The sequence below is a fragment of the Rhinopithecus roxellana genome, chromosome 13, assembly GCF_007565055.1.
Source record: "Rhinopithecus roxellana isolate Shanxi Qingling chromosome 13, ASM756505v1, whole genome shotgun sequence".
NCBI classification, from domain to species: domain Eukaryota; kingdom Metazoa; phylum Chordata; class Mammalia; order Primates; family Cercopithecidae; genus Rhinopithecus; species Rhinopithecus roxellana.
This window is the reverse complement of record NC_044561.1, coordinates 111,493,740-111,519,481: the sequence shown is the minus strand read 5'-3', so window position 1 is coordinate 111,519,481 and position 25,742 is coordinate 111,493,740.

The following is a 25,742-nucleotide window of genomic DNA, read 5'->3' as shown; positions in this document are numbered from 1 at the left end:
TCACGACAATTATCGATACAGTCATTTGTTTTATTTCTCTTTCTCACTAGGCAATCGTCAACATCAAATCACAGACTTCATCAGTCTCATCCATTACTATATCCCTAATGCTGAGCACGATGCCCAAGCCCATACTAGGTCCTTGATAAATATTTGCTCAATGAATGAATGAACATTGTGGGGGAGATGTCATTATCACCATTTGACAGGAATGGCTCAGAAAGGTTAAGTGACTTACCCAGAGCCACACAGCTACGAAGGGATTTACAGCCACACTGGAATTAGGGACAGAAAGGGAAAATCCTTTTGCAAGCACTCACAGCATGCCTGTCATTGCATGGGGCACTTTACCTGCATTATCACACTTGCTCCTCACAGCAGCCCTAGAAGCAAGACACTCCTGTCCCCATTTCATAAAAAGCAAGATTTGCTGGGGAGTGTTAAGTGGCTGGCCCGAGTTTGCACAACTAGCTGTAGGGCCATAAAAAGGGCCAGTCATATTATTCTGTTCCCCTCTGCATTGCACTGGCTCCTCACGAGAACAGCTCAGGACAAGACAATGTGACATTTTAGTGATGCAATGGCAAGAAGCTCCTAAGGAATGGAGGCCTAGACTGCAGCTGAAGTCCTGTCAATGAAGGTCAGCAGGGACCCACACACACCACAGCTTGAGGGCACCTGTGCCTTCTGGATCAACAAGAATGATCTTCCAGCTGCAGAGGGAGACGGGACAGTAGGGAGAGGGAACTGGCAGTCAGGGTGGCAGGAAGGACCAATGACAGCACCCGGGGCCATAAAGGAATCACCCTAGACTCAAGAGAAGCACCCTCTCAGGAGAAGAGGTTCTGGTTTCCACTAACCAAGGGCCAGGGAGAATAATGTCAATCCCAGGCCAGATTCTGGAAGGGGTTACTGAGTAGAACTTATTCTTTTATTCGAATGATCTTACACACACACGAATGTATGTGTGTAGGCACAAACACAGAAACACACACACACTCACTATGTACAGGAAAATATAATCAGCCTTCCATATCTGTGGGCTCCACACCCATGGATTCGACTAGCCACTGAATAAATTCAGAAAAAAATGCAAAATAATGCAAAAGTAAAATATAAATCATACAAATATAAATAAAAATAAAAATTATAAATAATATAAATAGTATAACAATTATTTATATAGCATTTACATTGTATTAGGTATTATAAGTAACCTAGAGATTAAAACTATGCAAAAGGGCTGGGCACGATGGCTCATGCCTGTAATCCCAGCACCTTGGGAGGCCAACACAGGCAGATCACCTGAGGTCAGGAGTTCGAGACCAGCCTGGGCAACATGGTGAAACCCTGGTCTCCACTAAAAATACAAAAATTAGCCAGGCATGACGGTGCATGTCTGTAAACTCAGGAGGCTGAGGCAGGAGAATTGCTTGAATCCGGGAGGCAGAAAATGCAGTGAGCCGAGATTGCACCACTGTACTCCAGCCTGGGCGACAAAGCAAGACTCTGTCTCAAAAAAAAAAAAAGTATACAAAAGGATGTTCACATGTTAAATGCAAATACTATGCCATTTTGTATCAGCGACTTCAGCATCCATGGATTTTAGAATCCAAGGAGTATCCTGGAGCCAATCCCCTGTGGATACCAAGGGACAACTATATATAGTATCTTTTCATGAACTTATATTTTAACATAAATGGTATCTTACTTCAAGTTATCATTCAGTAACTTGTTTTCATAACTCGACCATATGTCTTAGAGATACTACCATCTTGATAGAAATAGATCCACTTCATTGTTTTCTAATGCTCTGAGGCATTGTTTTAGTGCTGAGGCATTCCAGATATAGACGCACCATTGTTTATTTAGCCAGCCCCTGATGATGGCCATTTAGGTTGTTTTTAACATTTTGCCACACTCTAGAGCTTACTGATATCACTTCCACCACATTCTGCATGTCAATGCAGATCAGGAGGCAGCTTAGGAAAGTAGACTACTTTTTAACGGAAGGCACTAAAAAATATTGTGGCCACAATTTTAAGCTTATTTTAGTCCACTCCCTGCTACAATTATTTTCATTTCTTCCACATTCAAAATATGCTCATTCTCTCCTCCCACAAAATGTCTCATGCCATTATAGCTTCATGTTCAGAACCTTGAGTTGTCTTAGCTCAGGCTGCCATAACAAAGTACCATAGACTGGGGGGTTTAAACAACAAATGTATTTTCTCACAGTTCCAGAGCGTGCAGTCCAAGATCCAGGTGCCAGCATGGTCCTTAATTTTATCCTTAGACTCAGGTCTTATCTTACTTTGAGAATTTGTTACCGGCTGGGTGACTGGAGATACGAGGCAGTTTTCTTTTCCAACCTCAACAAGTCCCAGGCCTTCTAGACTTCTCTAAAATATGGACATTGGCTGATGCACATTATCTTACATAATCCTCACAGGGGCTCTGGGAAGGACAGTCCTCCCTCCTTTTGCAAGTGAGGACGCTGACGCTCAGGAGATGGTTCAAACTCACAAAGCCAGGAACCATCAAACTGGAGTTAGAACCCTTTCATTCATGCATGCAACAAATATTTGTTGAGCCTATCTGAGTGCTATTCTACGCTCTGAAAATAGAGCAGCAAAGAGAAGAGACAACGCCCTGTCCTCATGGAGTCTACAATCTAGTGGAAGAGACAGACCTTAGACAGTAAACAAATAAATGACATTTCAGATGTGGCTGGTACAAAATAAATTCTAAAATAACAAGGCAGAGGCAGAGTGATAGTGTATACAACATGGAAACAGGGCCATGGGGCAGGGGGACATTGCTGTTTATAAGGAGTGCCCAGGAAGGCTTCCCTGACACCTGACCTTCAGGACATAATACTGTGCAGATATCCTCCCAAGTATGGTGGCTCACAACTGTAATCCCAGCACTTTGGGAGGCCGAGGTGGGCAGATCACTTGAGGCCATGAGTTCAAGTCCAGCCTGGCCAGCATGGTGAAACCCCATCTCTACTAAAAATACAAAAATTAGCCAGGTATGATGGCCTGTAAATCCCAGCTACTCAGGGGGCTGAGGCATGAGAATCACTTGAATCCAGGAGGTGGAGGTTGCAGTGAACCAAGATTGCTCACCGCACTCCAGCCTGGGTGACACAGTGAGATTCTGTCTCAAAAAATCAATACTGTGCAGGTATCTGGGGAAAGAGCATTCCAGGTAGAGGGGACAGCTGGGGCAAAGGCCTAGAGACCTTTAAGAGCAAGAAATTCAATAGTCTTGAGAGGCATGAGTGAGGAGGGTAATGGGAGGTGAGGTCCGGGAGGAAAAGGAGAAGGTGAGGAAGACCGTGGAGAGTCTTAAAGGAGAATCATGCAAGGACGGACTTCACCCTGAATGAGACCCAGGTGAGAGCATGATCTGGTTTCCATCTTTACTGGATGCCCCTGGATCTTCCACTCAACATGTCAGGACCCTCTCCACTAGGACTGAAGAGCTCTAGTTAAAGGTAGGTAGGAAAAACCTTCCTCCCAATCCCATCCCAGCCAGGGCACCCTCAGGCCCCATCTCCCCAACCCTGCTGGGCTCTGGCTCCAGTCGCTTTCTCTCCACCCTGGAGCCCGACAGCCACCCTCCCTTCTCCTCCTCCCTGGAGTCATTCACTTCCAAGACAAATGGCAGATTCTTCCTGCCCATCCGTCACTGCTCTCAGGCCCATCCATTAGCAGCCGCTCCCCATCCTGCCCCCAGCCCCACTGTCCTTGCTTAGGGACGGGGTCCATTGATCAGAGGCCCATCTGCCGCTTGTCACATGCTGGCGGCCCTGACAGCAGGAGACAGAGCTGTTGCTGGCCAGGCCAACTGGGGGCCAAGGGAAAGACAAAACTGCCCACCCCCGGGGTTGGGGCTGGGGCGAAAGCCCTGACTGGGAGAAGGGGGCAGTGGGTGGTTGGGGTCAGGGTAAGTAAGCCCTTCCCAGCCAGAGGCTGCTCCTCCAGGGCAAAATGGAAAGTGAGCTTCACAGAACAGACTTGCAAAGACTCCCAAGCACCCCTCCACATCTAGGTCTGCTCCAACCTGGGTGTGCAAGGCTAGTGTGGACCCGACCAAAATGCTGAAGACCCTCCCATCCTGACTGCAGCTCTTCCCACACTTCTCTATGTGCCTCAAATCACCAGGCCAGGCCTAAACTGGGCATCTTCCCCCAACCTGACTCTCTTCTGAATTTTCCACCCCCACCAGTAGCCCCCTGGCCCCTCCAGGTCCACTCAAGAGCCTCCTCCCCCTGCTAGGTGGCCAGAGAGGATGACCTATGGACCACCTGCCCTCTGGCTTCTGGTTGAAATAGGCAGCACTGGCAGGAGACCTGAAGGAGGCAGGATGAGGCTAAGGACTCATCCTCTGGCTCCTGCTCTGCAGGGTCCCTGTGGGTAGCCATGGGTTGGCTGTGTCCCTCTACCCAAGGAGCTCTCTTCATATGACTCCCGCTCTGAGTGCTGGTAACCACCAGCCCCTTGCCTCTTTGGCTGGAGATGGTAAAGTCTCCCCACAGCTGCTAGCTTGGGACACCGCCCCATCCCTTGTGACTCCCTCCCTCTGTCTACATGACTGTAAACGGCCCCTTCATTAAACTGCTCTCAATTACCCAGTTTTAAAGTGTGCATCATTCAGTCAATAGAAAAAAGAGAGTGTGCATCAGACCAGGACCAAGTGGCAGGGGGTGAGGGTATGGGTGCCTGCCCTGGGGAGGCAATGAGAGGCAGAGGCACACACCCTCCATTGTAACACAAATTCAAATACAAAATCATGAAGAATTTCAAGACAGCAACCATGAAGCACGGGGCCCTTCCAAGCCTGTGGGACTGCCCTGGCAGCACGCCCATGCAGTTGGCCCCATCTACCACCCTTCTCTCCTTGTCTCTCCCAGCCTCTGACCTCCTGACCACCTCCCCTCACACACTGAAGACTTTGGCCACTGCTCAGGCTCCTGTTCACCCAAGGGCCAGCATCATCCTAAGGGAGTCGCCTTGCACCTAGACAATCCATCCATCATCCTGGCTGTCAGGCATCCCCTCCCTCCCCACCTCCAGGGACCTCCACCTTCATCCATCTCAGCTACTCCCTCCCATGGTCAAATCCCTACACCACCCAGCCTAGCTCTGGGCAAGGATGCTTTTAGAAATCTCTTCTCAATATCAGCTAATATCTACCTCCTGTAAGATTCTCGAATTCTTCTCAGCAAGGCTCTCCAGGGCTCCAGGGAAGGGACTGGCTCCCTCAGACACGCAGCCCACATCGGTCTGAAGCGGAAGCAGAGGTTGGAATGATGTGCTTTGAAGATGGATAGAGGGGCATGGGCAAAGGAAGGCTCTAGACACTAAAACAGAGAAGGAAACAGATTCTTCTCTAGAACCTCCAGAAGGAACACAGCCCTATGACACCCTGATTTTAGCCCATAAGACCCACTTTGGAATTCTGACCTCCAGAACTGTAAGATAATACATTGGTGTTGTTTTAAGCTACTAAGTTTATTGTGATTTTGTTACAACATTAGGAAACTAATACAGGTTTTGGTCTCCGGATACCCTCTACTCCAGACTAAGCTCAATCAATTTCTCTAAGCATGGGAATGTGATCCCAGGAAAGTGTGACCTCTTCAGACTTCAGCTTTTTTTTTTTTTTTTTTTTTTTTGAGATGGAACCTCACTCTGCCACCAAGGCTGGAGTGCAGTGGTGAAATCTAGTCTCACTGCAACCTTCACCTCATGGGCTCAAGCAATTCTCCTGCCTCAGCCTCCCGAGTAGCTGGGATTACAGGCATGCGCCACCACACCCAGTTAATTTTTGTATTTTTAGTGGAGACGGGGTTTCACCATGTTGGCCAGGCTGGTCTCAAACTCCTCACCTCAGGTGATCCACCTGCCTCAGCCTCCCAGAGTGCTGGGATTATGGGCATGAGCCTGCATGCCCGGCCAGCTTCCTCATGTTTAAATTTGGAGATGGGGAGATGTTGTGAGGATCAAAGAAATCAATAGATGTAAAGTGGTTAGCATGTTAGGCAAAGCACTAGAAATATTAAGCACTCAAAAACTGCTAGACTGTATTATTATTCTTGTTATTATTGTTTGATGTTTTCTATAGCACCCTGGTTTTCAACCAGGAGGAATTCTGCCCCTGGAGAGGGATATTTGGTAACATCTGGGGATATTTTTGGTTGTCACAGCTGCAGGGGAGCAGTGTGACTAGTGGGAAAAGGCTATGCATGCTGCTAAATATCCTACCATGCACAAAACTACTCCCCCAACAAAGAATTATTTTGTCCAAAATGTCAATAGTGCAGAGAGTGAGAAACCCTGCTGGGCTTGGTACAATTTAAGTCTATTCATTTTAAGCCTCTGGCGGCCACTCCTGCAACTCAAGTTTCCACCACAAGGTGGCGATTCAGCCAGTGCCTCTCTTTCCTGTACTGGTGGATACTTCCCACCCTAGATTCACTAATTATTCTCCATTATCCCTTTCTATCAAAAGCTGTGCCCTGTAAAGTAGCAAACCACGTTCAAAGAGCTATATGGAGCTGCCTGTCTACACAGCATATAACAAAGCAAATCTATCCACATCTTTTCCTCTGTTCCTCAAAACATTTCTTAGGCACAGGTGTTATTATTCCCACTTAACAGAGAAGGAAACAGGCTTACAGAAGCCATTCTCTCAAACCAAGTGCCTCCTTAGTGGTTGTTGACTGGGACTCTCCTGGCTTGGAGTTCTGGCTCCACTTGAATTCGAACCCTGATTTCATAAGCTCAGAGTCCAGAACATTCTCTGCATTTGGGGAATCCCTGCACTGCCTAACACTGGCTTCTGCCTTTGCACCCTGCATTCATCTGCCTGGGTTGCAGGAGGCTCATCATCTGAACCCAGGGGTTCCCAAACATGCCTGCATGTTGGAATCTGCAGGGGAGCTTCAGAAAGTTCCGAGGCCTGTGTCCTACCCTGAGATTTTGAGCTAATTTGGAATTTTTGTAAGGACTTGCAAGCAATTTGAATCTGCAAATAAGCCGGGGACCACTACCGCCTTCACTGGCATCCTTTAAAATATATTCCATTATTTGCAAGCATTTCACTATTTAATTTTCTGAAGATTTAAGGGGCAGGAGCAGGAGGCCTTCCTCCATCTTTGTTACCCACCAGCTTGTGGCTGTTTCCACTTCCCTCTTCTCCCTAAGGCAGGCAGAGCCCCATCTCTGCCTTGTCCTTGCAGAAGAGTGCATCCCACTTTCAGGCCCTGCTGTGACTCAGGCAAGCTTGTCAAGGAACTTTCCTTTGGCATAAAAATGCAACGCTGTTCATGAAAAGAATTCTGACAAGTCAAATGTCTTTATTTGATCACAATTATGTATAAAGTAAAACACTGTCCAGAGCAGGGGTCCTCAAATTTGGCTGCAGTAATGTGCACTTTAAAAAATAAAAACGATGACCAGGCCACAGCCCAGACCAATTACATCAGAATTTCTAGGTAAAGGTCCCAGGTAATTCCAATATGCAGCCAAGTTTGAGAACCACTCCCTTGCTTCTTTACATGTGTAGCCAACACTATCAGCATCACCTGAGTGCTGGTTAGAAATGCCAAATCTAAGCCATACTCCAGACCTACCGCATCAGAAACTGCATTTTAACAAGATCCCAAGTGACTGCCTGTGCATATTAGAGTCTGCAAAGCATCAATCTAGAACCAAAAATAAGCCAATGTCAGCCGGGTGCGGTGGTTCACACCTGTAATCTCAGCACTTTGGGAGGCCGAGGCAGGTGGATCACCTCAGGTCAGGAGTTTGAGACCAGCCTGTCCAACACAGTGAAACCCCATCTCTACTAAAATACAAAAATTAGCCTGGTGTGGTGGCTCACACCTGTAGTCCCGGCTACTCGGCAGGCTGAGGCACTAGAATCGCTTAAGCCGGGAGGCATAGGTTGCGGTGAGCCGAGATCACAACACTGCACTCCAGCCTGGGCAACAAAGTGAGACTCAGTCTAAATAAATAAATAAATAAATAAGCGAATGTAAACAAGCTGCCCCCTTCTTCACAAATCTACAGCTGCTACCAGTCCCGGCCAGATAAGTTCCCACTTGTTATCCTTCCGCCTCTCTGGGAAACAGTGCTGTTTGTTCAGTAGGACAGAGGGGAGAATTTGGTGGATAGTTCTCCATTCTAAGTGTCTTCCATGTCCCAAGCATTATGCTTGGGCACACCACAACACTCAGGGCAGAGAGCTCCTGTCCTCATGGCGCTTAGCTTCTAATGGGCAAGAGCCAAAACAAGCAGACAAATCAACTTTTAAACATTGAAAGTTGGTCAGGCATGGTGACTCACGCCTGTAATCCCAGCACTTTGGGAGGCTAAGGTGGGTGCATCATTTGAGGCCAGGAGTTCAAGACCAGCCTGGCTAACATGGTGAAACCAGATCTCTACTACAAATACAAAAACTAGCCACCGTGATGGCTCACGCCTGTAACCCCAGCTACTTGGGAAGCCAAGGCAGGAGAACCGCTTGAACCCGGGAGATGGAATTTGCAGTGAGCTGAAGTCATGCCACTGCACTACAGCCTGCGTGATAGAGGGAGACTCAGTCTCAGAATAAAATAAATAAAATAAGAAAACTGCAAGCTATGAAAAGTGCTGAAAAGGAAACCAACAAAAGACTGGTGTATTAGTCCGTTCTCACACTGCTATGAAGAAATACCCGAGACTGGGTAATTTATAAAGGAAAAAGGTCTAACAGACTCACAGTTCTGCACTGCTGAGAAGGCCTCGGGAAACTTACAATAATGGCGGAAGGCAAAGGAGAAGCAGGCACTCTCTTATCAGAGGACGGCAGGACAAAGCGAGTACAATGGTGAACGCCAGTCATTTATAAAACCATCAGATCTCGTGAGACTCACTCACTATCACGAGAACAGCATGGGGGAAAGCTGCCCCAGTGATTCAATTACCTCCACCTGGTCCCGCCCTTGACGCGTGAGGATTGTGGGGATTATAGGGGGAAACTGCCCCAGTGATTCAATTACCTCCACCTGGCCCCGCCCTTGATGCGTGAGGATTGTGGGGATTATAGGGGGAAACTGCCCCAGTGATTCAATTACCTCCACCTGGTCCCGCCCTTGACGTGTGAGGATTGTGGGGATTATAATTCAAGATGAGATTTTGGATAGGGACACAGCCAGACCATATCAACCGGGATAACTAATAAAAGGGGCACTCACTGGCTCCTTAAACTGTGGCCAGTGGTGGCCTCTCTGATCAGGTGGGGGTTAATCTGAAGCCTAACCAGAAGGAACAGCAGGAACCAGCCACAGGAAACCCAGCGTGGAGGAGCTGACAGGGCAGAAGCCATGGCGCAGCCGAAGGTCCTGACATGGGCAAGTGCTGAGTGTTCTAGAAACATAAACGAGGCCAGGCGCAGTGACTCACACCTGTAATCCCAGCACTTTGGGAGGCCGAGGCAGGCGGATCACGAGGTCAGGAGATCGAGACCATCCTGGCTAACATGGTGAAACCCCGTCTCTACTAAAGATACAAGAAAAATAAGCCTGTGGCGGTGGTGGGCGCCTGTAGTCCCAGCTACTCTGGAGGCTGAGGCAGGAGAATGGCGTGAACCCGGGAGGCGGAGCTTGCAGTTAGCAGAGATCGCGCCACTGCACTCCAGCCTGGGTGACAGAGCGAGACTCCCTCTCAAAAAAAAAAAAAAAAAAAAGGAAGAAACATAAATGAGGTCACTGTGGTTAAATCAAAGTGATCCAAGGAAAGGGGTGGGAAAGAAAGTCTGGAAAGACAGACGGGGGCCAGGCAAGACTTTCATTGTATATGCAAATAGAAGTCTTTGAAGGCTTCTATTATACTGGGAGAGTGATGGAATTTTAGTCTTAGAATGTTCTCTTTGGCTGCTGGGGGAAGAACAGGCTAGAGGTAACCAACATCCAGGAGATAAATGACAAATTGTGAAGCCAGGCCACCTGGGTTCAAATGACAGGTCCTATACATTTTCCTATGTGCCAGATGCTATGATTTGCACATTAACAATAAGGCAAATTCACTTTAGGAGACCAAGGCAAGAGGATCGTTTGAAGCTAGGAGTTCAAGACCAGCCTGAGCAAACATAGTGAGACCCCATCTCTACAAAAAAAATAAGAAAAATTAGCCAGACGTGAAGGCACATGTCTGTAGTCCTAGCTATTCAGGAGGCTGAGGCAGGAGGACCATTTGAGCCCAGGAGTTTGAAGCTGCAGTGAGCTATGATAGCATCACTGCACTCCATCCTGGGCAACAGAGCGAGACCCCATCACAAAAAAATAATAATAATAAGGCAAGTTAACGTGGGTAGGTAGAAAGAACTAGTAAGACTTGTTCAGATTTTCAGGGTTAATGGAGTATCTGTTACATTTTTAAACACAAAGTTAAATAAAAGTGAAAAGGATGACTCTCCAGAGCTTGTTTTTCCTACGTGAGATACCAAGAAAGTAGCATGTACTCATTTGCCTCCAAAGAGTGGGGCAGTAATGCGGGTTAAAAACTCCGTGGAAGGCCATCTTCTCTTCTCCTCCCATAAACCTCACTTCTGCCATCCTGGGGTCAAATGTACCTGAAAGCTCTGATAAGGAAAGGGCTGCAAGCTCCCAGGGATCTGCAGCAGGGCAGCTGTACTGAACAGCGGGACATGACTCCCATCAAAGTCCTGCAAACAGCGCCCCTGGAGTGGTGGATAGGCAGACCCTGATGAGGACCCAGACATGAGGTTCCGCGGAAGAGGCGGGTGGGAAGCCACGTGGAAAGGTTTGACGACTGGATGACAAGAGAGGAAGAGGCAGGACTTGCCAGCAGTTTAAAGAAAGTGGGCTGTGAGAGCAACAAGAGGAGTTAGCGATTCGACACAGCTGTGGGAATAAAGAGAGATCATTTTGGCCGGGCGCGGTGGCTCACACCTGTAATCCCAGCACCTTGGGAGGCCAAGGCGGGCGGATCACGAGGTCAGAAGATCAAGACCATCCCGGCTAACACGTTGAAACCACGAAACCCAGTCTCTACTAAAAATAAAAAAATAAATAAAAAAATAAAAAATTAGCCAGGCGTGGCGGCAGGAGCCTGTAGTCCCAGCTACTCGGGAGGCTGAGGCAGGAGAATGGTGTGAACCCGGGAGACAGAGCTTGGAGTGAGCCGAGATTGCGCCACTGCACTCCAGCCTGGGCGACAGAGCGAGACTCCGTCTGCAAAAAAAAAAAAAGAGAGAGAGAGAGAGAGATCATATTTTAAGTTGGGAGACACTTGAGAATGTCCAGATGAGGAGTGGCCAATCTTTTGACTTACCTGGGCCACACTGGAAGAATAAGAACTGCCTTGAGGTCAGGCGCGGGGGCTCACACCTGTAATCCCAGCAGTTTGGGAGACTGAGGAGGACAGATTATCCGAGGTCAGGAGTTCAAGACCAGCCTGGCCAACATGGTGAAACCCTGTCTCTACTAAAAATAAAAATAAAAATAAAAAATAAAAAAAAATTAGCCAGGCAAGATGGTGCATGCCTGTAATCCCAGCTATTCGGGTGGCTGAGGTAGAAGAATCGCTTGAACCCGGGAAGCGGAGGTTGCAGTAAGCTGAGATTGAGCCATTGCATTCCAGCCTAGGCAATAGATTGAAACTCCAGCTCAAAAAAAAAAAAAAAAAAAAAAAAGAACTATCTTGAGCCACACATAAATACACTAACAGTAGCTGAAAAAATCTTATAATATTTTAAGAAAGTTTATCCATTTGCATTGAGCCGCATTTAAAGCTGTCCTGGCCTGCATGCAGCCCACAGGCCACTGATTGGATAAGCTTTGTCTAGATTGTAATCAGGAGAATCCAAGATAATTCTCAAAAAATCAAGAGGCATGAGAAAAACTAGCCTATCAGTGGGATTTTAATTTGTATATCCCTGATGCCTAGCATATTAGTCACAGTTCTCCAAAGAAACAGAATCAAGAGGAGAGATGGATGGATAGAGATGATATTGATATGCAAAGAGATTCAGTAGAGGGAACTGGCACGTGCGATTGTAGAAGCTAAGTTCCAAAATCTGCAGTCAGGCCAGCTAGATACTTGGGAGAGCCAGTGATGTTGTTCTAGTCCAAATGCCAGCAGACTTGAGACCCAGGAAGAGCCAGTGTTTCCATTTGAGTCCAAACCCAGGGGAAAAAAAAAACCTGATATCCCAGCTTGAAGACAACCAGGCAGGAGGAGTTCCCATACTCGCAGGAGGGCAGCCTTTTTGTTCTATTCAAGCCTTCAACTGATTGGATGAGACCCACCCTCATGAGGAAGGGTAATCTGCTTTACTCGGTCTACCCAAATTCAAATGTCAATCTCATCCAGAAATAGATACACCCAGAATAATGTTTGACCACATTGGGCACGAGTTGACATATAAAATGAACCATCACATCTAGTATGGTTAGAAATGTTTTCCTACGCTTAGGAGATTTTTTTTTTCATTGAATTATAAGGTTGTGTCCTCTGTCCATTCCATCAAGTCCTAGTGATTTTCTTTATCAATTTATAGAGATTTACCTTTTGCTGTCATGCATGTCAAAAAGGTTTGGTCAGCTTGTCCTTCAGTTTTTTTTTTTGTTTGTTTTTGGTTGTTTGAGTTTTTTGTTGTTGTTTTGTTTTTGTTTTTTGGAGACAGGGTCTCGCTCTGTTGCCAAGGCTGGAGTGCAGCAGTGCAAACATGGCCCACTGTAGCCTTAATCTCCTAAGCTCAAGAGATCCTCCTACCTTACCCTCCCAGCTAGGACCACAAGCTTATGCCACCACGTCTGGCTAAATTTTTCTTACTATTTTTTGTAGAGACAGAATCTTGTCATGTTGCCCAGGCTGGTCTTAGACTCCTGGGCTCAAGCAGTCCTCCTGCCTCAGCCTCCCAAAGCGCTGGGATTACAGGCATGAGCCACCATGCCCAGCCTTTTTTTTTTGGCCTCTAGATGAGGGATATGTCTTGAGATGCAGGCATGTAAACACGTTGGAAGCTAAATCTGTTGGTCTTTTTTCTATCCAAAGTCATGGATAAAGGCCTCCTCATCTGGAAATCAAATACTTTTTTAATACTTTATTCTAGTCTTTTATTGTTTACTTTTTAGTTTCAAATGTTTCACTCATCTAGTTTTTATTTTTTGAACTCTCGAATGAGACAAATATCTAAATTGACTGTTTTCCAAATAACCAGATTTACAGATAGCATTTACTGAATAATCCATCCCTCTTCTATTGATATGTGGTCTTTCATTTTTCATGCACTGAGTTTTATTTAGGACTATCTATTTCATTCCATTGATTTGTCTGTCTAGTTGTATACCAGTAACATGCTGCTTTTATTACTGTAGCTTTATAATGCATTTTAATACCTGGTAAGGCAAACCTTCTTTCACATCAATTTAGCTCTTCTCCTCTTGTTGGATTGGATTGTTGTTTTTTCTTTTCCCACATGCTTTAGAGTCAGTTTTATCCCTTTTTCCACTGACATCAGAGATGTGACCTTGACATTCACAGAAGGTTGTATTTTGTGTCAACATCACGGGGATTCTCGGCTTCCCTTAAATGGTGCCTAACCTAGTTACCCTCCCGGCTGTGAGCTGCTGGAGTCAGGCTCACCCTGACCCACAGGGAAATACAGGCTCTTGTGGCTAAGAAAGAGGAGATAGGACCATGTGTTCCTTCCCCCCAACTACTTTAGTGTTTCTGCTAAATAAAAGTCCATTTTTATTCTTATAGGAGCTGAGCAGGGAGATGTTTTACACCCCAGTTTTCACCTGCCGTGATCTATGTCCCTTTTACAAACTTATCTCTGGGTTTTTGCTCAGTTTATAAGCTAGGGGCGATCTTTCTTCCCTAAAGCCTCCTTCCACCACAGTCTGGAGGAACCTTGAGATTTCCTGCCGATGATTTAAAGGGCTATAACACTCGCAGGCTAGATTTGTTTTAGTGTCCATAAAACTCAAAAATTTCATAAAACAATTGGTGAAAATAAAATTACCAAAAAATGATATAGTGCCAGCAGACTGTATAATAGTTACGGGAGAAATGGAGACTATGATTCACTGGGGGATAAAAATGACAATGTATTTATTGCGGTGCACTGACAAGAAACTAATTTGTCCCTTTTACTTTTGAGACAGGGAAAGAATTCCGATTTTTCTCCTCTTGCGCTGACTCTGACAGGGGAGCAGGAGGTGATGGCGAATGATTGTCAGCTTTGGGGCTTGTGTGCATGTGTGTTCATGTGTGCACTAACGTGAGGGGTTTCAGTGAAAACACAGCTGTGTTCTGTCTCACCATGGCCTAGATCTTTTTGAGCCTTGACAAAGTTTCCTTAACCTACATTTGTGTGCATACATGTAAGTTTGTGTAATGCATGTATGTGTGTGAGTGTGAATGTGCATATGTGAGAGGGTTGTGTGTACGTAGGTACACGTATGTGCCCATGTCTGTGTTCGCGTTCATGTATTTTATCTGGACATTATTGGCATGGTTGAAGAAGATAGGTTATAGGAAAATGAATATTGTTTTACCAAGGAGATTTGTGCTCTCCTTGTGTAAAACACGGCTGGGTGTGGTGGCTCACACCTAAAATCCCAACACCTTGGGAGACTGAAGTGGGAGACTCACTTGAGCCCAGGAGTTCGAGACCAGCCTGGGCAACATAGCAAGACCCCATCTTTACAAAAAATTTAGAAATTAGCCAGTAGTGGTGCACACCTGCAGTCCCCATTACTCTGGAGACTGACGTGGGAGAATTGCTCGAGTCTGGGAGGTCAAGGCTGCAGTGAGCTGTGATCACACCACTGCACTCCAGCCTGGGTAACAGAGCAATACCCCATCTCAAAAAAAAAAGAAAAGAAAGAAAGAAAGGGAAGGGAAGGAAGGGAAAGGAAAAGGGCACAACAGGCAAAATGAAAGTAAATGAAAATTTCAACTGAGAGATAGTGATGGAAATTGGATCAGAGCTGGCGTGACGGTGAGGGGGTGGGTGGGAGGTGACTACAACGAAACTCCAGGGAACTTTCCAGAGTCATGGAAATGGTCTATGTCTAGGTTGGGGTGCAGATTACACAGGTGTATACATTTGTCAAAGGTGGTTGATCTATAAACCTAAAATATACAAATTTTATGTAAATTATACCTCAATAAAGTCCATTAACAAAAAAACTTTATGAAGGAGGGAGAAAAGGGAGGGAAGTTGCTTCTGACCTGAAGGGTAAGGGTCAAACCCAGCCTCTAGCATGCTGTGAAGCCCAGGGGGCAGTCCGTGAATGTATGAATGAATGAATGAAATTGGGGCCAAACTTAATTCTTCCCAAAGACAAAGTCACTGTTCAGGATGAAATAAGCTATGGAGAGTGGCCTTGGGGGAGGTCTTAGTATACCCACTCTACAGGTGAGGCAATTGAGGCTTAGAAAGCTCACCTGACTTGACTTGCTATGGGTCACACAACGAATGAGAGGTGATGAAAGAAAGTGACCCAGGCTCAGTTAACTGCCCAAATTCATCATACCAATGACAGAGGGTAGGATTCACTTAGGATAACCCTGCTGGCTGCTCTGAGCCTTCTCTGGACACAAAGCCTTAGACAGACTTGGTAGTGCCCACAGGGGAGCACTTGGTAACGCCCACAGGGGAGTCCCCCCGACACAGCCTCTCAGGGCCGGGCTGGCCCCCACTCCACCGGGTGGCTCCCACGGGAACACTGCTCTCAACACAGCCTGCTGGGATTCTGCAGAGATAAAATGAGGGGACTGTCAGAGATGTCGGCAGGGTCAAGGGCCCCAACAGGGGAGGGGAGCCCCCTGGAACCAGAACCAGCAGAAGCAGCCACATCCCTGTACCTGAGGGTGAGAGGAGGAAGGACAGTATCATTGAGCCTGTGCCGGGGGAGCTGCAGGGAGGGCCACCTCCAGGAAAGAGGGACACAGCTGTGGCAAGAGCAGGGGAACCAACCTCTGGCAGCTGTCCCCCATTTCTCTGATCCCAAGGGGGCTCCTAGGACCCACTCTACCTGGAGGCCAGAAGCCCCGGCCCCCAGGAGTCAGCCTTCCCAGGGCACAGGACAGGGTGGAGATGATAGAGCGGACCCTGCCCTGACGGAGTTGGAGCCTGTGGAGGGAACTTGGCAACAGACCTCGCCTGGTTCCCCAGCCCTGACGGTAACCAAGGAAGACAGTATTTTGGAATGCGGTCCAGGCAAATGAAATACACAGCCTCTCCAAGATAGGCAAAAAGGTCATTCGGGGCACAGAGAGGATGCCCTGTCGGAGTTCCAACTCAGCCCAGAGTTCCAATCCAGTCCTCTGACCAGCTCTCTGATCCAGCCTTAGAGAGGGTCAGAGATGACCTGCTTGATGCCTGTGACGGTTAATTTTATGTGCCAATTTGAGTGGGCCATGGAGTGCCCAGATATTTGTTCAAACATTATTCGGGGTCTGTCTGTGAGGGTGTTTGGGGATGGGATTAACATTTAAATGGACAGACTGAATAAAGTAGACTGTCCCCCACCACATATAATATGGGTGAGCCTCACTAATCAGTAGAAGGGCTGAGTAGAAGAAAAAAAGCTGACCCTCCCCACTGTAAAAGTGAATCTTTCCTCCTACCTAACCTCTTTCCCACTGGGACATTGACCTATTTCCCTGCCCTCTTCCTAGAATGGAAACATCAGCTCTTCCTGGGTCTCTCCCAGCATTCAGGCAGGAACTCCAGCACTAGCTCTCTGGGGTCTCCAGCTTGCCAACTCACCCTGCAGACCTTGGGACTTGTCAGCCTCCAACATCGCAGGAGTCACGCCCCTAGAATCAATCTGTTTCTACGTGTATACATACATCCTATTGGTCCTGCCTCTCCGGAAGACCCTTATACAGTGCTTCTTCTTCAGTGGTTAGGAAAAGAACAAGGTTTGGTGAGGCCAGAGCAAAATTTCCTACCCCAGGTGACCAAAGTAAAGTGTCAGAGCCAAACCTGGGGCTGGATGAGTGAGTGAGTTCCCAATCCTGGAAGTCAAGCATGCCAGGAAGGAGACAGAGACAAGGTAGGGTCTGGGGTCAGTCTCCATGGGTCCTCTCCACCTGGGCTCCATTCATCTTTGCTCTGCTTTTAGTACCCCAATTTCATTCTGAGGACCACCCCCGCCCACCTTCAGGCTGTGTGGTTTGAGCTGGGCTGGGCCAACCCTCAGGGTGAGCACCCATACATGCCCAGCCAGGCAAATTGCCACGTCCTGCTGGGCCAGTGACTGGTTCACACCAGCGAGTCAGTCCTGAGGCTTTTGCTGGAACTGTCCTGAAAATAAAGGTCTTCTTTGCTCTGAGGTTGTTCAGCATGAAAGTGAAAATCCAGGGTTGCAGCAGCTGTGTAGACTGAGAATCAAGAACACAGAGCCAGGAGCAGTGGCTCAGTCCGTAATCCCAGAGACTTGGTAGGCTGAGGTGAGAGGATCCCTTAAACCCAGGAGTCACAGGCCTCAGCGAGCTATGATCGAATGACTGCACTCCAGCGTGGGTGACAGAGTGAGACCTCGTGTCAAAAAAAATTCATAAAAAACTTTCAAAGAACACAAAAAGGAAAGGAGCATTGAAACATAAAGCAGAGCTGACTCCTGACACCACTGGCCAATCTCCTGGATCCAGCGCTTCCTGAAGGCAGACGTATCTCTAAGTGTCTCATTACACAAATCAATAAAGCCCTGACAAATACAGAGTCCGGAGCTCAGAGAACAAAAACAGAAACAGGACTGGATTGAAGCAAAGGGTAGGAGTGAGGAGAAAAGTCAGGGAGGAGCCAGTCCTGAGGGATGACCTTGAGTGGGTGGGGGCTTGGAGGGGAGGGTTGGAACATGGACTGTCCTCCCAGTCTCAGGATGCCCAACATCCAACTTCCTAGAGTAACACAGCCTTCAGGGAATACACTCTGCCTCTTTTCCCAGAAAGTGACCTCTCGTGACTAAGTTTCTACCTGCCCTTCTGAAAGTTCTGTATGTAGGTATCATTAGGTATCATTAGCGCCTTGGAGCCAAACCCGGACAGGAGACTAAAGCTGCTGTATTTGTTACTCAAATGCCAGAGGCACTCATTATCCCCAGTGAACTTTACAGAAAACATGCTGTGTGTCATTCTTCCTCGTCCCCCTCCCTCCTGCATCATCTCCTCACCCAGCCTCCATATCTACATCCTGTGAGCTTCGTCAGCCAGACTGCTTAAATGTCTCTTAAACCCACCCACACTTCTCTCCATCCCCACCGCCTCCCCCCAGTCCAAACTCCATCATCCCTCCCTGGACCATGTCAAGACCCTCACACACAATTTTATTCAAAGCAGAGGGACTGGGACCGTACACAAGGGGCCCAAAAACTCTCCAGTTCAAGAGCTCTGAGCTAGGAAACCTGACTTCATTCTTGGCCCAAATTGGTCCTGGGAGTGGACAGTCTGGCTCCTGGGCAGTGAGCAGCTCTAAGCAGGGAGATGGGTGAATACCTGCAGACCAGTGGCTCCCAGCAGGAGGAGGGAGTCATACTGCATTGGGCTGGAGCCCCACACAGACCCTGGGAGGACACATTGCCCTCCACTTTCCTAGCAGAAGGTTTGAACATGAGGCTGGTTTACAGGGCAGGACATCTGCCCTTTTGTTTTGTTTTGTTTTGTTTTGTTTTGTTTTGTTTTAACAAGAACGGGATCTTGCTGTGTTGCACAGGCAGGTCTTGAACTACTGAGCTCAAACGATCTTCCTGCCTGTGCCTCCCTAAGTGCTGGAATTACAGGCATGAGCCACCACTCCTGACTTCATCTGCCTATTTCAATCTGCAAGAGGCTTAATATGGGGACTGAAACCCACCCCTACCTCAGCCCCACCACCCTCACACACACACACACACACACACACACACACACACACACACAGCTGCTCATTTCCCAGTGCTGGTGCAGTGTACAGGGTCCCAGGTCATCAACATCCAGCTCTGGGTGTGGGGAGGGGACAAAAGGACCTGAAATTGCAGGTTGGGAAGAGAGTGGAAAGGGCAGGTGAGCTCTAAGGAGGAAGAGGTTGGGCTGGCCCATCTCGGGGATGTGTAGGCTGGGTCTGCAATGTTCATAGACAGCCCAGTCCTGAGACCACAGAGGAGAAAGGGCTTGAAAGGAAAATCAGATCCTGCAGGGAGACCACATTTCTCCAGATCAGATGCCCAAAAAGGAGAAAGCTCTCAGCATCTGCCCATCTAGAGAGTCTCAGGTATCTCTGCCTCCAGCCACACCCTAAGTAAAGGCTCCTCCTCTCTGAGAACCTGAGGATTCCTGTGCCTCCTCACGCTTCAGGATGTGAATGTTTGGAACCCTGGTTGGAAGGTCTGGAGTGAAGTGTTCCTCCCCCATCCCACAGCAGAAAGAGCTTCCTTTCTAGGCAAAATAGCCTTAGCTCCAATGCCAGGACCAAGAGAATATAGCACCTGGGTCTTTAGAACCTGCAAAACCCACTTTCTCTGACAGTCAATTTCTTTGGCTGAGGAAAAGCCATGAAAAAAGGCTGATCTTGTACAGCTAATCCAGCTGAATGTGAGCCTATGTATGTGTACACCTTGTGTGGTGGGCAGCCTCTGAGATGGTCCCCAATGATCCCCCCTCTCCTTTCACACTTCATGTAATCCCCTCTCCTTTCTCCTTGAGTGTGGGCTGGATCTAGTGACTTTTTTCTAACAAATATGGCAAAAATAATGGATGTCACTTCTGCAATAATGTTACAAAAATACCATTGCCTCTCTCCCTCTCTCTGTCTCTTTCTCTCTCTCTCTGTCTCACTCTGCCATGTTCTAAGCCATGTTGTAAGCTTGCCATGTGGAAAATCCCACATGGCAAGGAATTGAGGAAGACATCCCCCACAACCAATCACTATCAAGGAACAGAATCGTGACAACAACGTGTGAGTGAAAGTGGAAGTGGATACTTCCTCAGTTGAGTCTTCAGATGAGACTGCAGCCCCAATAATATGACAGTAACCTCATGAAAGACCTTGAGCCAAAGACATTCAGCTGAGCCATGCCCTGATTCCTGACTCACAGAAACTGTGAGATAATAAATGTTTGTGTGTTAAGCTTCTAAATTTTGGAGTAATTTGTAACAGCAACAGATAACTAACCAATACTTTCAGTATACAGAGTCATCAATCCTATGTGTATGCCTGTGGTATATGCTTTTACTGTGTGTGTACATCATCTGTGTGTATGCTGAGTATTCAGTTAGTAATGAGTTACGCACTGCCACAATAATGCTGCAATAACAAATCACCCCAATACTCAAGAGACTTAAAACCAACTGTTATTGCTCACAGGTCTGTGAGTCAGCAGGGCTCATGCATGTATCTGTGATCAGCTAAAGGTTAGGAAGGGCAGCTCTGCTGGTCTTGGCTGGACTCTCTCATGTGTTTGCAAGTCAGTTGGCTATAAGATGGTGTAGGATGACTGCAGCCAGGATAAATGGGCTGTTCTCCCCCTAGTCTCTAATGGTTCCTCATCCTCCAGCAGCCTAGCTCAGCCTTGTTCATGTGCAGCTGGGCACAGTTCTAAGAGAGTTAGTGGAAGCTGCCAACTATCTTGAGGCCTAGGCTCAGAATGGACTCATCGTCCCTTCCACTTCATTCTATTGCCCAAAGCAAGTTTCAAGTCCAGCCCAGGTCAAGAGGTTAGGGGAACAGACTTTATCTTCTATTAAGAGGAACTGCAAAGTCACATTGAAAGGGCAAGGATTCAGGCAGGAACAAAGGAGTGGGGACATTTTTGCAATCTACCCCAGCTACTAAAATGTGCAGTGTGCATATCTTCCATACTATCCAAACCCTATGCCTTCCTCTCAGGTGTCTCTGGCTTAGATCAGCACCCTGATTTTACAGTCTATTTTTTGGTTCTCATGACAATGTGTACAATGTTCACAGGCAGGCATGCTCAGAAGTTGGCTACACATGTGCTCAGGCCCTACACACACAGCCCCACGAAGACAGACACATTTGATAGCTACATATTCAACGTGTTCCCACCCAGCTTTTCCTTGCTTTGTCTACAATGTGCACACACAGCCACTTGTTATCACATGAGTGCAAGCAAGCAGACACACCTAGGCTGACTAAAGTGTGCCCACACATTCAGACATATGCAGACATGTGCACATGCCATTTTAGGAGCTGTACACAATGAGCACACAATAACCACAGACACACTCACAGGATTGTGGCTCTGGACAGAGCCACTCTGAGAGGTCTGCTTACTATGTGCACATATTCCCACACCCCAAACCCACATGCACATGCAATTCCGGGTCGGTAACTCCAGATCAGTGTGTGAATCCACAAACAGAACCACTCGGGAACTGTTGAATTTGTCTCCACTGGGCGGTTTTCTGCTTCCAGAAAGATAAATGTCCTCCTCTCAAAGATGAGCTTCCAGCCCTACAAATCACTGCTCCTCTGCTCCTGCACCCTCCCACCCCCTGACCCTCCCCCATTACTCATCCAAAGGAAAATGCAAAGAGTAATAATAATTAGACAGGGACAAATCACTGAGCTGAGTTGGGAATGGCTCCACTCAATACAGGGCCGTTTCCCTGGCAACCAGGGGAGGTGCTGGGAGGCAGGTGGTCCTGGGAGGCCCACTAGAGGTGGGTGCGGAGAGTGCAGCCCAAGGCTCAGCCCCTCCTCCATGTCCAGCAGAAGTTTAAATAACCCCCAATTCTAGGGAACTAGGCAAGTCCAACCCCAATCCCAGGAACACCCACAAATTTTGCTCTAGAAGCTCACATGCAGTGAAAAGGAGATTGATGACAATCTGCCTTGTCTTATATTCCACACTAAATGGTGCAAAGCTTATCACATTTTTGCAAAAACTTATCTTTTACTTTAAAAAGTTAACATTTCTGAGGCTGAGCGCGGTGACTCATGCCTGTAATCCCAGCACTTTGGACGGCCAAAGCGGGCAGATCACCTGAGGTCAGGAGTTCAAGACCAGCCTGACCAACATGGCGAAACTCCGTCTCTACTAAAAATACAAAAATCAGCCAGGTGTGGTGGCAGGTGCCTGTAATCCCAGCTATTTGGGAGGCTGAGGCAGGAGAATCGCTTGAACCCGGGAGGTGGAGGTTGCTGTAAGCAGAAATCTCGCCACTGCGCTCCAGCCTGAGAAACAGAGCGAGACGCCGTCTCAAAAAAAACAAAAACGGTTAAAATTTGTAGAGCAAATATGTTATTCGTAAACACTATTACAAGTGCTTGTTTTAAAAATTTTAAATAAGGCCAGGCACAGTGGCTCATGACTGTAATCCCAGAGCTTTGGGAGGCCAAGGTGGGAGGATCACTTGAGACCAGGAGTTCAAGACCAGCCTGGGAAACATAGCAAGACCCTGTCTCTACAAAAAATAAATAAATAAAAATTAGCCAGGTGTGGTGGGGTGGCTCATGTCTATAAATGGCTCATATCTATGGTCCCAGCTATGTGGGAGGCTGAGGCAGGAGGACTGCTTGAGCCTAGGCGTTTGAAGTTGCAGTGAGCTATGGCTCCACAACTATACTCCAATCTGAGCAACAGAGCAAGACCCTGTCTCAAAAATTTTTTTTTCAATAATATAAAGTAAGTATTTTTAAAAAGTGAAAGTTTTTCTCCTGTAGGCCCAGCTCTACTCCAGTGAGGTGGTACCATTAGCCATCTCTAGAACTTTCTTTTTTTCTTTTTTTTTTTTTTGTTGTTGTTTGTTTGTTTTGTTTCCCTGATACAGAGTTCTGCTCTTGGCACTCCAGGCTGGAGTGCAATGGCATGATCTTGGCTCACTGCAACCTCCACCTCCCAGGTTCGATTCTCCTGCCTCAGCCTCCCGAGTGGCTGGAACTACAGGCACACACCACCACACCTGGCTAGTTTTTTGTATTTTTAGTAAAGATAGGGTTTCACCATGTTGGCCAGGCTGGGTCTCGAACTCCTGACTTCAGGTGATCCACCCACCTCGGCCTCCCAAAGTGCTGGGATTACAGGCATGAGCCACCATGCCTGGCCAGCCAACTCTAGAACTTTCTATGGCACATTCAAAATAGAGACACACCTAGCAAAGTGATAATAGATCTAACTTTTACACAGCACTTACTATATGCCAGGCACTGTTCTAAGCACTTTCTATCCATTAGCTCATTTAATGCTCAGAATAACTCTGTAAGATAGGTATTGTCATATCCCCACTTTTCAGATAGAGAGCTGAGGCACAGAGAGGTTAGGTAACGTACCCAGGGGTCCACAGCCAGTGAATAGCAAATCCGGGATCCAAACCCAGGCAGCCTGGCCCAGAACCCAAACTCATCTCCCACACTCTGCTGTCTGTGATCATCCCTAAGATGCTGATGTCCATCTTGTTTTATGCTTTTCTTTATAGAAACTTCGATTCCCTGAGGCAACAGACCTGAAGGGCCCGGGAGGGGAAGGGTTCCAAGGCTTGTTAAAGAGGAGGGGGTGGGGTGGGGGCCAGATGGGGAGGTGGGGGAGCTGCAAGCCAGGGACGCTGAGCTGCACTCCTCCATGGCATCCGGAGGGCCGTGGGGTGCTGGGGGAGGCCTGTATTGACTGCCACAATGTCAGAGCCTCGTGAAGAGCCCTCGCCCTGGCTGGGCACAGAGGAAGTGCAGCTGCCCAGCTTCAGATAGGTCATGTGGTTCAGGGTCACCCGGAGAGGCCATCTGGATGGAAAATCAGCCTCTCCTCCCATTTTGCTGGGCCGTGTTGGCCTTGGGGGGGGTCTCCTACGTTTTCAGCAGAGAAAGGACAGCCCCCAGAAGGAGTGGCAGACCCTGGGAGCAGCTGGGGCTGTGTACTGAGTTGCTCTTCGTGGGCGCCCCAACCTGCACCCATTCTCTGCCCCTGTTAGCCCTGCTCTGCTCCCCGGGCTGACCTCAGAAGGCAGCACCCCTGAACCCCCTCAGCCTTGGCTCCTGGCTGAGTCTAGCCAGCGGGAGGCCACCCAGGGGTGGGTGGAAAGACAGGGAAGGGGATGTGTTCTCTGGTCCCTTCTCTGCCTTCCCTCAGTTTGGCTCTTCCCTCTGGCTCCTGCAGCCTCAGAGCAATCACGTCCCCAAGAGGGCGACCACTGGTTCTCGGGGAGTCATAACCTTACATATTGTAATAATTTGTCACCCTCCAAAGAACCACAGCACAGGACCAGGCACGGTGGCTCATGTCTGTAATCCTAGCACTTTGGGAGGCCGAGGTGGGAGGATCGCTTGAGGTCAGGAGTTCGAGACCAGCCTGGCCAACATGGTGGAACCCTGTCTCTACTAAAATATAAAAATTAGCCATACATAATGACACACGCCTGTAGTCCCAGCTACTTGGGAGGCTGAGGCAGGAGAATCACTTGAACCCAGGAGGTGGAGGTTGCAGTGAGCCAAGACGGAGCCACTGCACTCCAGCCTGGGCGACAGAGCAAGACTCTGTCTCAAAAAAAAAAAAAAAAAAAAAGCCACAACACAAAAACAGAGAGGCAGTTTGCCTGTGGTATTGTGATTTTATGATGGCAAGGAAGAGACAATTAGAGAAAAAAATGCCTTAAAAGGTTCCTTGCTGGGAGAGGCTGTGTTAGTTTCCTAGGACAACCACAACAAAGTACTATACACTTGGGGGGCTTCCTCTCACAGTTCTGGAAGCCAAAAGTCAGGAATCAAGGTGTCTGTTGGGCCATGCTTCTTCAGAAGGCTCTTGGGACACAGCCTTCCACACCTCATCCAGCTCTGCATGGTCACTGGTAATCCCGGGGCTCCTCAGCTTGCAGCAGCATCACTCCAGTCTCTACCTCCAGCTTCACGTGGACTCCTTCCCTGTGTCTCTGTGTCCACATTTCCTTTTCTTACGAGGACACCAGTCATCAGAAGGCTCACCCTAATCCAGTATGACCTTTGTTATGGACAGAATGTTTCCCACCAAAATTCATACATTGAAGCCCTCATCCCCAAAGTGAGGTATTGGGAGATAATAATTAGGTCTAGATTAGGTTATGAGGGTAGGACCCTTATTATGAAATTAATGCCCTTATAAGAAGAGGAAGATAGAGCTCTCTCTCCCTCCCCACCAACACATCGAGGAAAAACCACGTGAGGTCACAGTGAGAAGGTGGCTGTCTACAACCCAGGAAGTGAGCTCACAGCAGGTACCAAATCTGCACCAGCACCTTGATCTTGGACTTCCCAGCCTCCAGAACTGTAAGCAAGAAATGCCTGATGTCTAAGCCTCCCAGTCTACAATACTTTGCTCTTGCAGCCTGAGCTAAGACAGATCTCATCTTAACTTGATTACATCTGCAAAGACTCTATTTCCAAATAAGGTCACATTCACAGATATTGGAGGTTAGGACTTGGACATATGTTGGATAGTGACACAATTCAACCCGCAAAAGGGTGTCATAATGAAAAACAGGTTGAGGCCAGGCATGGTGGCTCATGCCTGTAATCCCAGCACTTTGGGAGGCTGAGGTAGGTGGATCACTAGAGGTTAGTTCAAGACCAGCCTAGCCAACATGGTGAAGCCCCATCTGTACTAAAAATACAAAAATTAGCCAGAAATGGTGGCAGGTGCCTGTAATCCCAGCTACTCTGGAGCTGAGGCACAAGAATCACTTGAACGTGGGAGCAGGAGGCTGCAGTCAGCCAAGATCGCGCCATTTCACTGCAGAGTG